Genomic DNA, 5,758 nt, shown 5'->3' with positions numbered 1-5,758 from the left:
TGGCCTCAGTGCCCGGGTAGCACACAGACCCGCCCCCCCGCCCCCCGCTGCCCCAGCCACCGATCCCTCCCATAGCCCTGCCCTCATAACGCTGCCCGCAATGCTCCCACAGCGTCAGGTACAAGGATGGCATCACTGGACAGGGCAGAGCTGCCCATCCCTCGAGGGGAGTGAACCCGCGGAGCACTGGGGATCCTGGGACGTTCCGCGCCACCTGATGAGTGAGGTGCTGGGCCGTGGCCCCGGAGGAGAGCCAGCGTGGAGGGGGTGCGCACCGCGATGCCATGGTGCCGCTCCGTGCGGGGAGAGACGGGCCCAGGGCGCCCGGGAAGGGAACTAGCAAGGTTCTCGGGGCGTCTCCCTCGCGATGCCCTTCGCTGGCGGTGCTTTGAGGAGCAGGGGCCGCATGCATGGCCTGTAAGGACTTGCTCCCCCTCCGCTTTCGGGAGAGAGGGAGAAGGGCTGGCGCTCATTTTTTTTTTTTGAACGCTCCATCGGGCAAACCCCGAGACCGGCTGGCCCTGCGGGTTCCTAAGTACCGGCTCGGTCTCTCATCGGCTTGCTGAGATTCTGTGTTACTTCCCAAGTCAAGTTGGGGGGGAGTGTGCGGGCTCCTGGGAACGTGTCCCTTTCAGGGGTCCTCAAACTACAGCCCACGGGCCACATGCGGCCCGCCGAGGACATGGATCCGGCCCGCCGGGTGCCGCTGCCTGTCCTGCTTAGCAGCCGACTCGTCCCGGGCCCGCAGTGCGCATAGGAATGTGTTCATAGTTTTTTTTTAAACTATAGTCCGGCCCTCCCACGGTCGGAGGGACAGTGAGCTGGCCCCCTGTTTAAAAAGTTTGAGGAGCCGAAACCGGTTTGGCTCAGTGGATAGAGCGTCGGCCTGCGGACTGAAGGGTCCCGGGTTCGATTCCGGTCAAGGGCATGTACCTTGGTTGCGGGCACATCCCCAGTGGGAGGTGTGCAGGAGGCAGCTGGTCGATGTTTCTCTCTCATCGATGTTTCTAGCTCTCTATCCCTCTCCCTTCCTCTCTGTAAAATATCAATAAAATATATTTAAAAAAAAAAAAAAAGTTTGAGGACCCCTTATCTAGGTTATGGCGTTTGCCGGCTTACAGCTGCCCTGCCCGTCTCTTCCCATCCTTTCCAGCCCCGGTTCCAGTAACATTCGTCTTCTCCCTCTTTTTTTTTTTTTCCCCCTAGGACAATCTAGCTAAAGGCTTGTCGGTTTCCGTGATTCTACTACCCCACCCCCCGAAAGCAACCTTTAGGTTGGCCGAGTCTCTCTCTGAGACTCTTTTCTATTTGTTAATTTTATGTACCTCCTCCGCTCTGAGCTTTATGATGTCCTCCCATTTGCTGGCTTCGTTCAGTTTCTTCCTTTTCTGGTTCCGCTGGGTGGGAGGTCAGGGCTGGAGGTAGTTCCTCTCTTTTAATACAGTCACTCATGTCGATAACGTTCCCCCTGAGCGCTGCCTTCACGGCGCCTAGTAAGTTTGGGTTTGCTTGGATTTTTAACAATTTTTATTCACTTTTTAAATTTTATATGTTGACATAGTTTTATTTATTTTTCTCAATAGTCACCTGAGGATATTTTCCCATTGGGTTTTATTTATTTATTTATTTAAGTTTTTATTTTTTTTTAAATATCTTTTATTGACTTTTTACAGAGAGGAAGGGAGAGGGAGAGAGAGTCAGAAACGTCGATGAGAGAGAAACACCAACCAGCTGCCTCCTGCACATCCCCCACTGGGGATGTGCCCACAACCAAGGCACATGCCCCTGACCGGAATCGAACCCGGGACCCTTGAGTCCGCAGGCAGACGCTCTATCCACTGAGCCAGACCGGCCAGGGCTCCCACTGGTTTTCAGGGAGAGTGGCAGAGAGAAGGAAAGACAGAGGGAAATGTCGATGTGAGAGAAACACATCCATTGGCTGCCTCCTGCAGGAGCCCAACCCGGGGCCCAGGGCGGAGCCTGCAAGCAGGTACGTGCTTGATTCTCCTGCGTGACCTGCCCGGGGATCAGACCCACACCTTTGCTCTAACGCCGACGACGCCCTAGCTCTAACCAACTGAGGTTTAGTGGTTTTTTTAAAAAATATATTTTATTGATATTTTACAGAGAGGAAGGGAGAGGGAAAGAGAATTAGAAACATCAATCAGCTGCCTCCTGCACACCTCCTACTGGGGATGTGCCCGCAACCAAGGTACATGCCCTTGACCGGAATGGAACCTGGGACCTTTCAGTCCGCAGGCCGAGGTTCTATCCACTGAGCCACACCGGTCAGGGCTGTGGGTTTAGTTTTCATTGTGTCCCCAAATCTTTGCTTCTCTCTGGGACGGTCCCTCCCCCGGCCAGCCCCCTCGCCGCTGTATCACAAGGATTGCTTCTTCAAATAAAACTCAACTGTATTGCATAATAATATTTCCCTGTTTGCCATGGAAAAAAAAACCCAAAGGCTCCAGATGAAAAACTACACGAAATCACCCACACGCCTAGTGCCTATACGTACCTGCCGTGACCACAAAGCCGAGCACCCCGGCCCCCTCCCTGGCTTGATTTTGCTCCAGGGTTCTGAGCGCTGCCTGCTTTATTTGTGGTGGTCGGTGCGCCCCGGCGTGGCAGCCCCACGGCAGCTGGTGCTTGATCTTCCCCTGTTGTCACCTGCCGTGCCACGAGGCAGAGGTGCAGGACACCCCCCCACCCCACCCCACCCCCATCGCTACCTCTGGAGTGAATGAAGGAAGGAATGCGCGCACTGTCTTAGGAATGAGAACTTACACCTCATCCCCTGACCATCCTAGGAGGCGGGTAGTTATTATCCCCATTTTACAGATGAGCAGGTTGAGATTCTGGCGGGCCGTCCCCTGTCTTCTTGCCCCTGCGGCCACATCAATGCAGCGCAGCCCACGCTTCCACTCTGTGCTTTTAAGGACTTTATTTATTTTTTTTAATATATTTTATTGATTTTTTTTACAGAGAGGAAGGAAGAAGGATAGAGAGAGAAACATCGATGAGAGAGAAACATCGATCAGCTGCCTCCTGCACACCTCCCACTGGGGATGTGCCCGCAACCCAGGTACATGCCCTTGACCGGAATCGAACCCGGGACCCTTCAGTCCGCAGGCCGACGCTCTATCCACTGAGCCAAACTGGCTAGGGCTATTTTTTTTTTTTCTTTTTAAAAACATATTTTATTGATTTTTTTACAGAGAGGAAGGGAGATGGATAGAGAGTTAGAAACATCGATGAGAGAGAAACATCTATCAGCTGCCTCCTGTACATTCCCTCCCGGGTATGTGCCCGCAACCCAGGTACATGCCCCTGACCGGAATCGAACCTGGGACCCTTGAGCCCGCAGGCCGACGCTCTATCCACTGAGCCAAACCGGTTCGGGCAAAGGACTTCAACTGTTACTTTTGTGCAAATGATCTACTTTGGTGGCAGGAAAACCGGGAAAACATTTCTTGAGCCAGACCTGTTGTGGGCCCTGCGCAACAGAGCCGGGCCCTCACGGAGCTGCCCCCGTGGAGGGGAGAGGCCGGTACACAGGCCTTGTTCCCACCAGCTTCTCCCTCCCCCGCCCCCAGCGGGGGATCGGGCCCTATTTTTGTCCCCCTTGACAGATGAGGAAACTGGGTTGGGGAGATTACGTGGCCCAATCTCATGGTGTTGAGACTCCCAAGAACTTGGGAAGGGAGAGAATAGTGGTTGGTGGGGACAGTCAGGGTCACCCAAGTCCCTTCCTAAGGCAGCTCTGCTTCTCAAGAGGTCTCGGGGAGGCGCCCGACACTGGGACCCAGGAGGGGTGAGCCCTGGGCCTAGGGGCCCAAGGTAAGTGTCTGTCACGTCGCTCTGACAGACTGCTCCCCAGACTTCTCCAGCCGCAGGGAGGGTCACTGCCCTCAGCCACCGGGGCCACACCTGAGTGGGCAAGCCGGACTGGTGGGCACGGGGAAGGGAGAGGTGGGACCCGGGTCCTCCCTCCAGAGCCAGGTCCCCGGGGACGCCCAGGTTCCTGCTATGCTCCCGGGGGGACTCCTCGGGTCCGCGGAGGCCCAAGGAGGGTCAGCAGCATCCAGGGCATTGGGTCAGCAGCCTCCACAGCCTGGCTGGTCAGGGGTGGCTCTGCAAGGTCAAGACCAGGGGAGAGGCTCTTTGTTTTGGCCTCCGGGGGGAGGGGGCGGGGTCTTTTTAAGTGATGAAGTGGACCATCCTGATGGCCAGGCCCAGGCGTCCCCGAGAATGAGACCCAGATGGCAGGATGGGGACGCGGCCTTGGGGGTGAAACAGAAGTGGGGGCACCAGACCAGGGCTTGGAGAGGGACGCAACCGGGACGGACGGTGGTTCTAAGGAACCAGCCTGCAGACCCCCTCACCTTCCTGGACCTGTCGCTCCCCCCTCTCCCCCAAACCTAAACAGGAAAGGTCGTCCCCAGCCAGGCCTTTCTCCGCAGCCGCACGGGCTGCAAGAAGTCTGCACGCGCAGCAGGGCCGCTGGGAGGCTGGGGACACTTTGGGTTGGGCCTCTCCTTGCACCCTGTTCCCCACATACTGGTTCCGTTTGTCCCAAAGCAAGTCAGTTCACCTTCCAGAGCCCAGCTTCCGCCCTGCAAGCCTGGGGCAGCCCGCCTGTGAGAGGGGGTGGGTGCCGGCTGGCTGGGCCGCACTCCGTGTAAAGACGCGTGCTTTTGGGGCAATGGAGCTCTTGCGCAACCTCGGGTCCACCCAGCGACCCCGGGGGCTTGGGATGGGTCCAGGCCACGCTCCGAAACACCACCTCGCAGTTGGCAGGTTGGGCGAGCACTGAGGAAAATGGGTGGTTTCTGACGTTTTTATGGGGGGAGGGGGTGTCTAACATACACAACGTGCAGCTACCTTAATTTGTAGCTGGGGAACATGTACTTACGTATACAGCCGAGTAATTGCCACCTCAAACAAGATCTGAAAACGTGTTCACGAGCGGATCTTTACAAATTACGGGAAAAGGGCCCGGGTCCTTGTTTTTATCTCTGGAGTCTGGAATCTCAGGCTAGGGACCTCAGATTCCATGCCTGCCCTCGCTGGGCAGGTGGGGAAACTGAGGCTGAGGGAGAGGTCTCCCGGCAGAGGCGGGAACAGCTCCAGCGCCTCGCCAGTTCAGGTACTGGGGCTCCCCACCCTCCAGGCGTTGTGTGTACGAAAGACGGGTGGGGTGGGTAGGTAGAGGAGGTGGGTGGATGGGGGCGGGACCGAGCGCAGCTCCTCCCCCCGCGCGCGCCCGCCGCCCCGCCCTCGCCTCCCGTGCGCGCCCCCGCCAGGCTAATTAGCAGAGCGGTTTGTTTACAAACAAGGGCGCTCTGCAGGTGCGCGCCGCTCCCGCTGTGCGCGGCCGGGTTCCAGGGCGACCCCAAACCCCGGGCTCGGAGACCCCGGGTGCGTTTGGCGGCGGGTAGGCGGGCGATGGCCGCGCTCCCGCCTTTTCCACGCCACCCGGGGGCACCAGGAAATTCGCCCCAGGAGCACGTCCCCTGCACCGAAGGGAGGGCCTCCCGGGGTCCCCGCCTCGTCGCCGGGGTCGGAGGGGTGGATGGGCGCCCCGCCCCAGCGCGCCCCCCGGACCGCGTCCGCGGGGCGGGTGGCGGGCGGGGGCGCGCGGGGTGGGGCGCGGCGCCGGGGGGGCTGGGACATGTAGTCCGCGCGCCGCCGCCTCCCCTGGGCAGCCCGGGCGCGGTCCCGGCCGCGGACTACGACTCCCGCCAGGCTCCGCGGC

Source organism: Plecotus auritus, assembly GCF_963455305.1.
Source record: "Plecotus auritus genome assembly, chromosome: 5".
NCBI lineage: Eukaryota > Metazoa > Chordata > Mammalia > Chiroptera > Vespertilionidae > Plecotus > Plecotus auritus.
This window is presented reverse-complemented; position numbering follows the sequence as displayed.